Source organism: Hyaena hyaena, unplaced genomic scaffold (genome assembly GCF_003009895.1).
Source record: "Hyaena hyaena isolate Hyena2069 unplaced genomic scaffold, ASM300989v1 scaffold_924, whole genome shotgun sequence".
Lineage (NCBI taxonomy): Eukaryota > Metazoa > Chordata > Mammalia > Carnivora > Hyaenidae > Hyaena > Hyaena hyaena.
This window is the reverse complement of record NW_024081549.1, coordinates 162,323-172,747: the sequence shown is the minus strand read 5'-3', so window position 1 is coordinate 172,747 and position 10,425 is coordinate 162,323. Positions and strand designations below refer to the sequence as shown.

Here is a 10,425-nt window from a genome sequence, read left to right as displayed (position 1 = left end):
CCATCCATCCATCCATCCCCCCATCCCCCCATCCCCCCATCCATCCATCCATCCATCCCCCCATCCCCCCATCCCCCATCCCCCCATCCCCCCATCCATCCATCTATCCATCCTCCCATCCATCTATCCATCCATCCATTCACCCATCCCCCCATCCCCCCATTCATCCATCCACGCATCCATCCTTCTATCTATCCATCCATCCATCCACCCATCCATCCATCCATCTACTCATCCATCCATCTATCCATCCATTCACCCATCCCCCCATCCCCCCATTCATCCATCCACCCATCCATCCTTCTGTCTATCCATCCGTCCATACATACATCCACCCACCTATCCATCCATCCACCCACCCATCCATCTTTATCATCTCTTGACTTTTAAATGGCATTTTCACAATCATGTGATTAATAATGACAATTTTACCATATGACAGTTTAGGAAATTTTGCTTGTAGTTGATAGGTCCCAGCAGTGCATTCTGATGTGTCTTTTCAAAAGTGTGGTAGATACGATACATACTAGGAACTCTGAACGCAGCAGGCAGGTGTGTTGAAATCATGCATGGGGAGGACCTGCATCCAGGTCTGGGGCGTGAACCTGGCATACAATGTAGATATCTGTGTTTCTTGGGCAACAGCTACATTGTCTGCTGGGTTTCAGGCTACCTGGAAATATCTTCTTCATGGTTATACCCTCAGTGCTTCACCTGCAGGGGTCTGGAATAAGTGTTTCCCAAGAGGCAGAAACCAGTGGGCTTTAGAATTGGACAGAGCGTTAAGCAAGAACCTCATGACAGCTGATCGCCTTAGCAAAGAATTATTTTGTTCTGATTTCACCCAAGATGCTCTCCCACACCAGCCTAGGAAACTTAGTGAACCAGAGAAAAGGTGTAATGCCATGCATCCTTCCTTCGGCCTCAACTCTCAACGAGTGGTCGCTTACGTGTTATTAATTCATATTTGGTTTCTGTTCATAATTACTATCACCAGGCATAGCCTCTATGGGTCTGATCACACTTCCCTGCTCATTTTGGCTTCTCGCCCATATGCAGATCCCCAGTTTAGTTTTGTTCCCCCTTTACCACAGCCCTGTAACTTCCGTAAGTGACTCTCAGTCTCACCGGATTCTAGATCTTTCACTCTGCCCCAACATTCAACCCCATCGTTTGCTCCCTAAATTGAACTCTGGAATTTACATAAACTGGAGTTCTGGGGTTTTTTTGTTTTTTTTTTTTAATGCCACTGTTCACCATCTCTTTTATGAAACCAGAAGAACAGCTTTATGGCATGACTGAGAACTTGTAAAGATAAGACACCGGTTTGCAAGAGAAACGGAAGAAGAGAATGGGAAGAGCTTCTGGAAAACTTTTTACATTATGGTTTGTTTGTCTGCTCCTAGTAAATAATGTAATCCCCTAATCATTAAATAATGTAAATCCCCTAAGCAATTTAAACCAATAGATTCTCAGTAAGAAAGGAATATAACTTTTTAAAGGAGAAGTTTATAAACTCTTGGTTACATGGAGAATTTTAGTCAGAGATCATGTGTTTTTCATTACTATGAATTCACAGATTTAAAGTAGAAAGTGAATGATAAGGAAATGTTAGTGTGTAATAGTTGATTTTTGTGATCATAATGTATTTTTGTCACCCCATGCTGAATTCAGGAAAAATAAAGCTAACAACTTGGAACTTTTTTGTGTGTGCTTTAGTTTGTGTCTTTTAGCCTTTTATCCACCTCTCTGTGATCTGTTCTGCACTGAAACCACTGGCCTGTGTGCTTTGGGAGAGAAAGTCCTTGCACTTGAGCTATTTGACATCCTTAGAAGAGAGATAAAGGTCTCTGGGTGGCAGGCTTATATTTAATAAATCATAGCTGTCAAAGGGACAGTTTGCTTTCTCCTCTGTCTACTTCCATAGTTGTGATGCCCTTTGAGTCCCTTTGCCTGTTATTAAAAAAAAAAAAAAAAAGTGTTGCCAACGGGGCCCACCATGGAGAACTCATTACATGGTCAGGGTTTTATTTCCCACTCAAGTCCAAGTGCAATGTAGCTAGTATTGAATTGACCCCGAAAGCCAGATTCAAGGTGCCAGGGACGGGAACCGAGAAATGGATGGACATTTGGTGTGTTGGCTCTTCCTAAAAGACGCACAGCAACATGGTTATAGTCCTTTTTTTTTTTTTAAACTTTCCATTTTTAAACAATTTCAGATTTGCAAAAAGTTACAAAAAACACTACAAAGAGAAGACCGTACTTTATGTGGGAGCTTAAAATGGTGCAGCCCCTTGGGAGAAGTTTGGCAGTTCCTCCAAAAGTTAAAAAGAGCTCCCATATGACGGGGCAAATTCTGCTCCTAAGTTTATACCCCAAAGAAGTGAAACCGAGGGGCGCCTGGGTGGCTCAGTTGGTTGGGCGTCCGACTTTGGCTCAGGTCATGATCTCACGGTTCGTGGGTTCGAGCCCCGCGTCGGGCTCTGTGCCGACAGCCAGCTCAGAGCCTGGAGCCTGCTTCGGATTCTGTGTCTCCCTCTCTCTCTGACCCTCCCCCGCTCACGCTGTCTCTCTCTCTCTGTCTCTCAAAAATAAAAACATTAAAAAAAAGAAGTGAAAACAGACACAGCAACGAATCCATGTTAACAGCTGCACTCTTCATAATAGCCCAAAGATGGAAACAACCCAAATGTCCATCAACTGATGGATGGATAAAAAGTGGAATATATCCACACACTGGAATATTACTCAGCCATAAGAAGGAATGACTACACTACACACTGCAATGCAGGATGAACCTTCAAAACATTACACTAAGTCCAAGAAGCCAGAGGGACACCTGGGTAGCTCAGTCGGTTAAGTGGCTGACTTCGGCTCAGGTCATGATCTCATGGTTCATGGGTTCGAGCCCCATGTGGGGCTCTGCTGACAGCGCAGAGCCTGGAGCCTGCTTTGGATTCAGTGTCTCCGTCTCTCTCTGACCCTGCCCTGCTCATGCTGTCTCTCTCTCTCTCTCTCTCTCTCAGAAATAAATAAAATTTTTAAAAATTCAGAAAGTAACAATATAATACTATAATCTAAGACACCCAATTCACATTTCACCACCTGTCTCACTATTGTCCAATTTCAGGTTCAAGAACCATTTAAGATCCCATATCTGGTTGCCCTGTGTCTCGTCTCCTTTAACCCGAAAGAGTCCCCTCGGCCTGCCTGTCTTTCATGACTTTGACACTTGAGTACGAGCCAGCTACTGTGTAGAATACCCTTCAATGTGTATTTCTCTGATGGTTCCTTCTGCTTCGGGTTACACATACGCCAAGGACACCAGAGAAGTGACCATTTGCTTTTCTCAGTGACCATTAGGAAGCACATTGTATTGGTTTGTTCCACTCCTGGCATTGTTAACTTTGACCATTTGGTTAAGTTGGTGTTCGATCCTGGCTATTTATATTTTTCTTGCTTTTTAAGAAGTTTCCTTTGGGGTGCCTGGGTAGCTCAGTCAGTTGAAGTCCAACCCTTGACTTCAGCTCAGGTCATGATCCCAGGGTCGTGGGATCGCCTCCTGTGTCAGGCTCCACACTGAGCATAGAGCCTGCTTAGGATTCTCTCTCCTTCTGCCTCTCTCCCTCTCGAAAAAAAAAAAATAATAATAAAATAAAAAGTTCTTTTATCACCGTCTTGTCCTCTCCATTTTCCCTCGCCCCCCACCCCCACCCAAAGTTAACTGTTTAATGGACACCATTTAGTTTTTATATGTTCTTGAAAAATCCTTTTTGACATTCAGGTATTTTTAATTCATATGAGTGATAATTGTGTTCTATCCCATTCTGTTTCTTTTTATTATTATTATTATTAAACACAATGTTTTTAAGATCAATCCATGTTGCTGTCCAAATTTGTTGCTTCTAATTCTGCACAGTGCTCTATGGGGTAGAACCACCGCATTTGAAGGATACCATTTCCAAAGATGGACCTCAAATGGGAATCGATACCTTGCTACCACAAATAACATCATAGTAAACGTTCTACCCCCTGTCTCCTGGATCCGTGTAGGAAATTACTTGGATCCTATTATGAAGGGTGGAGTTGTTGGGTCATAGAAGATATATCTCCCACCCCCCCCAACACACACCCCACGGCCCTCGGAATTCCCTGATAAGTGTGCTTCCAACTTCAGTGAATGAGACTTCTTATGCACATTCCTGCCAGTAATTAACACGATGAAGCTGTTTTTCCCAGTCTAAAAGATGGAAAGTGACATCTTACTGTTTTGATTTGCATTTCTCCGGTTACTAGTGATCAAGGACATTTTTTTTCCACATTCATTTGAACTTCGGGAGTTTTCTGTGAGGTTCATATGTTCTTCTAATTTTTAACTTAAGATTCTGAAATACAGCACACCTGTGGGAAAACGTACATAAAATAAATGGGGGTAGCTCAGTAGATTAAGCATCTGACTCTTGATTTTGCTTCAGGTCATGTTCTGACAGTTTGGGAGTTCAAGCCCGCATCGGGCTCTGCGCTGACATTGCCAAGCCTGCTTGGGATTCTGTCTCTCTCTCTTTCTCTCTACCTTCCCCCCCACCCCCCCCACCCCCCCCGCTCACGTGCACGCATGCGCGCACACTCCCTCTGTTCTAAACTAAACTTGGGGTGCCTGGGTGGCTCAGTCGGTTAAGCGTCTGACTTCGGCTCAGATCATGATCTCACGGTGCGTGGGTTCGAGTCCCGCGTCAGGCTCTGTGCTGACAGCTAGCTCAGAGCCTGGAGCCTGTTTCAGATTCTGTATCTCCCTCTCTCTCTGACCCTCCCCTGCTCAAGCTGTCTCTCTCTCTCAGAAATGAATGAAAACACTAAAAAGAAACTTAAAAATATATAAAATAAATGAAAACCCCCCTGAATAGATTTGTGTAACCACCACCCAGATCAGAAAATGGAATATGGCTGGGACTTCAGAAACCCTACCCCTGTGTGTCTGTCCCAGTCATTGTCCCTCCTCCTCCCAAAGGTGACTCCTATCCTGAAGTCTAAAATTACAGCTTAGCCATGCTTGGTAATGAAGTTTGTATCAGTGGAATCATATCGTACATAATCTTTTGGTTTTGACTTATTTTGCTCAAAACATCGAAACGTATCCATGTTGTAGTCTGTCGCCTCTGAATCTACATGAGTAAACATACGGACGTAGCCAGTTGTGTACATTTCTGGAGTATTCTTTCTACGAACGTCCTTTCATTTGTGGCCTGATGGCACAAAGCGCCCTCATTCTGTTGAAGTACATCTAGGAGTAGAAATGTTCGCTCATAGGGTACGCGGAAGTCGGCTTTAGTAGATAATGCCAGTTAACGTTACTTGGTGATTGTTAGCTACACGTTACTCTTCCATCAACCATGTATGGGAATTCCTGTTGCTCGACAGCCTCACCAGCACAGCACCGTAGGTCTTAATTTTAACCACTCTGCTAAGTACGTAACAGTATCTTATGGCGCATTTAATTTGATGACTAATGAAGTTCAGCACTTTTTTATGTGCTTATTGGCTATTTAGATATCCATGCTGGTGCTGTACCTGTTCAAGCTCATGTTTATATTGGGTCGGGTTACTCGATGACTTACTTGAATTGCACTCTTCATATACCCTGGATATAAGCCTTTTGTTATTTTACTACAAATATCATTTACCCTAATGTCCCTTTCATGGTCTCAGGGGCTTCGATGATCAAACATTCTTAACCCAATCTATCAATCTTTTCTTTACAATAGTGCGATTTTTTCTTGTTCCCTGTTAAAACCTTTCCCTACTCCGAAAATTTTATTGTTTTGCCTTTCACCTTTATTCATTTTTTAAGTTTATTTATTCATTTCGAGAGAGACAGAGAGCCAGTCAGGGCAGGGGAGCAGAGAGAGAGGGAGAGAGAGAATCCAGCAGGCTCTGCAGTGTCAACAAGGAGGCTGATGTGGGGCTCGAACTCACGAGACACGAGACCATGACCTGGGCCGAAACCAAAAGTCAGATGCCTAACCGACGGACCTACCCAGGTGCCCCTGCTTTTCCCATTTAAACCTCCAATTCTCCTGGAATTGGATCTTGTAAACTGGGTGCATTAGGCATCGGATTTCAGTTTTCCATAGAGGACTATACAATTTACCTAACGAGACTTCCCTCCCTGCTCTGGAGTACTTTTGTTGTAAATCAGATGTACTTATATGTATGTGTCTAGATATCTATTCCATTCCACTGGTCTGTTTGAGTATTCTTGTGCCAGCACCACATTACCTTTACTACCCTCGCTGTATAAGTTTTCGTATCCACTAGAGTTGTTGTTCTTTGATATTGCTTGGGATATTTTAGGCACTTGGCATTTGTATGTAAATCTCAGAACCCACTGTCAATTTTGACCAAAAAGTTAGAATTTTAATTGGAATGGTAGTTAATTTGGGGAGAATTGACATTTATACTCTACTGAGGCTTCTAGTACATGAAGACTGGGATCTCACCATTGGTCGGTCTTCCTTATTTTCTTACATGAAACTGTGTAAGTTTCTGTGTAGTTTTCTGCATAGAACTCTAAATATATCATGCATGAGATTCATTCCTAGGTATTTGACCTTTTGTGATGCTGTTAGAAATGATATCTTTTAAAATTTCAGTCTGGTTTGTTTGTTCTGTTTTGTTTTGTTTTGTTTTGTTTTTAGAGATAAAAAAATATTCACTTTAGGGGCGCCTGAGTGGCTCAGTCAGTTAAGCATCTGACCTCAGCTCAGGTCATGATCTCATGGTTCGTGGGTTCGAGCCCCACGTCGGGCTCTGTGCTGACAGCTCAGAGCCTGGAGCCTGCTTCGGATTATGTGTCTCCCTCCCTCTCTGCCCCTACCCTGCTCGTGCTCGCTCTTGCTCTCTCTCTCTCAAAAATAAATAAACATTTAAAAATTAAAAAAAGAATTCAGTTTCTTTAATACATACTGATCTTGAGATTTTCTGTTTCCTCTTGAGTCAGTTTTCATATTTATGTCTTTAAGGAATCCGTGTTTTCCCTTTTTTTCTTGATCAATGATTTCAACACTCTTTTCAGGAATTGATAGAACAAGAATACAGAAAATTAATGAGGATATAGAAAACTTGGATAACATAGTCAACCAACTTATTCTAATCGACATTTATAATACATTCTACTCAACAACATAATACACATTCTTTCCAAGTGCACATGGAATATTTACCAAGATAGATAATATTTTGGGCTGTAAAACATGTTTCTATATATGTTAAATTAATGCCCACCTAAGTAATCCAGAGGTAAAAAAAATTAGAGACTAGAAAATATTTTTAGCTGAGTGAAAATGAAAATATAGCTGATCAAAGTTTGTGGGAGAGCTTTAAATATTTATATTTATATTAGATAAGATCAATAATTCAGTCAATTATGGAAAATTCTATCTAAGAAGCTAGAAAAAGACCAAAAGAAGCCTTTAATAAGTAGAAGGAAGGAAATAAAAAAGAATAGAAATCAATGCAATAGAAAATATACAAACAATAGAAAAAATCAATTAAGCCCAAACCTGGCTTTTGAAAAGATCAATAAAATTGAAAAACCTCCAACCAGATTGATCAAACAAGAAAGAGAAGCCACAAATTAAATGTGAAATATAAGGGGATATCATTGCAGATCCTACAGACATTAAGATCTTATTATTGAGTAGGATGCACCCCTAACCTCTTTTTTGAGGTTGACCTAGCTCCTTATGACCTTTATTTTCTATATAAATGTTAAAGCAAATATACGGTGTTTCTAAAAAACAAAAATCCACCTTGGATTTTGATTAGAATTGCATTGAATTTATAAATTTATTTAGATTGAATTGAGACCTTTAGAAAATCATCTTCCCATCAGAGAAAATGAAATTTCTTCCCCTTTACACAGATCAGCATTTACAGTCATTTGTAAAATTTTTAAGTTTTCTCCAAAGAAGTCTTATGTATTCTTGGATTAAATGTTTCCTAAGGAAATTATTTTTATTTTACCAATGGTATTATTTATTTCTGATCTAGTGGAACATATCATCTTGTGTAGACTCTTCTTGTATCTGGCAATTTTGCTCAACTTATTTATTATTGGCCTTTCTAGGGAGACGAACTTGTCTGAAAATAATGCTAATCTCACATATTTCCTTCTATTTTTAAAAATGCTTTTTTAAATTTATTTTTGAGAGAGAGAGAGAGAGAGAGAGAGAACGTGAGCAGAGGAGGGTCAGAGAGAGAGGGAGCCACAGAATCTGAAGCAGGCTCCAGGCTCTGAGCTAGCTGTCAGCACAGAGCCGAACGCGAGGCTCGAACCAATGACCATGAGATCATGACCTGAGCCAAAGTTGGCTGCTCAACCAACTGAGCCACCCAGGCACCCCTCACATATCTCCTTCTAATACTTAACCTCTTATTTCTTTTTCTATGCCTCAGGCTAACAGTTACAGTACCATATTAATTAGTGGCAGTTATTGTGGGCATTTTAATCTTTAATTTTTTTAATGTTTATTTTTGAGAGAGAGAGACATAGTATGAGTGGGGGCAGGGGCAGAGAGAGAGGGAGACACAGAATCCGAAGCAGGATCCAGGCTCTGAGCTGTCAGCACAGAGCCCGATGCGGGGCACGAACTCACAAACCAGGAGATCACGACCTGAGCTGGAGTCCAGCGCCCACCTGACTGAGCCACCCAGGCATCCCTGTGGGCATTTTTTTTTTAAATTTTTTTTAAGGTTTTTATTTATTTCTCGGAGAGAGAGAGAGAGAGAGAGACAACATGAGCAAGGGAGGGTCAGAGAGAGAGGGAGTCACAGACTGAAACAGGCTCCAGGCTCTGAGCTGGCAGTCAGCCCAGAGCCCGACGCGGGGCCCGAACCCACGAATGCGAGATCATGACCTAAGCGAAAGTCGGACGCTTAACCGACTAAGCCACCCAGGCGCCCCATCCCTGTGGGCATTTTAATCCTATCCCAGATGTTAAGAGGAATGCACTTAAATATTCTATCATAAATATAATGTTGCTCTTAAGTTTTATTATGCCAGAAAAATCACTTCTAGATTGCTGAGGGTTTTTTTAATCATAAACTTTGAATTATATCAAATTATATTCACTACATTAACTGAAATAATGTATGCCTTCTCTCCTTTAGTCTGTTGTAAAGCCTCCTTTAATTCTTGGTGTAAACATAATCTGTTTTTGTTTTGTTGTTCCATTTTTATATTAATTTGGCTACTATTTCCTGTCAAAAAATTTTTTAATGTTTTTATTTATTTCTGGGAGAGAGAGAGAGACAGCGTGAGCAGGGGAGGGTCAGAGAGAGAGGGAGTGACAGACTCTGAAACAGGCTCCAGGCTCCGAGCTGGCAGTCAGCACAGAGCCCGACGTGGGACTCGAACCCACGAACCGCGAGATCATGACCTAAGCGAAAGTCGGACGCTTAACCGACTAAGCCACCAGGCACCCCTACTATTTCCTTTCAGAATTTTGCATCTGTATTCAAAAGTGGAAGGAACCTAGATATTTCTTGTACATTTATTTTACTTCAATATGACGCTTACGTAATATTTTAAAATCCAGGGACCTAAGTGAAGAAGATAGGAGAAAGTGATCTCTGAGCTCTTTGGGGTTCCATAAATTATCATGATTTCTTATCAACCCTGGGAACGAACGGGTGACCTTCCAGCGAGGCACTCTCATAGCCCAGCTCACTCCCTATTCATTTGACTTCCTTAACCAGGTTTCAGCTTAAGGGTCCAATGTTGAACTCCTGTGTCAATGAATTTATGTGACATTATTCCGTGGGATCCCCTAAGTAAATAATCATCCATCCACCCATGTAGCTGTTCAAAAGAATGAGATAGATCTAAATGTCTTAATATAAGAGAGTACCCAAGACCTACTACTAAATGAGAGGAGCATGGTGTAGGGTTATGCATGTGATACAGTCTCACTCACCCTTTGTACATGCGCCTGAAATTCATCTGGAATCATGCCCAACAAAATGGTAAAGTGGTTATCTCTGGGAAGTGGGCTGACGAGGTGGGATTACCGGCTTTTCATGTTACGCCCTTCTGTCACGTTTGATTTTTTAAAAATTCTCTGGTTAACATTACATTTATTTACATCAGGTGAACAATAAACTCCCCAGATAAAATTTACAAGTTCCTTTCGTATGTATAGCTCGGACATAATGACCTGTCACTCTCCTAATATTTGAGAAGTTCTTTCACGGTAGGAAAGCGAGTAAGGATGCTGTACTGGAGAAGAATCCAGGATTGAGTGTGGCATTCATTAGGGCAGGTTTACATGAATGAAATCTATGATAGGGTCAAGGCGCGGTGAAAATCAGTCAGAATCCCACAGGGACGGTATCTATGCCGGGTTTGGGGCCCTGACACCGAGTACC

At 41.5% G+C, this 10,425-nt stretch overlaps 1 non-coding gene across 1 annotated transcript; it reads left to right on the top strand.

Annotated features, from left to right (window-relative positions):
- Nucleotides 1-4,655: 4,655 nt before the first annotated feature.
- On the top strand, nt 4,656-4,740 carry TRNAR-UCG. The gene has a single exon. It is a non-coding gene; the product is annotated as a tRNA-Arg (tRNA).
- The last annotated feature ends 5,685 nt before the right edge of the window (nt 4,741-10,425 follow it).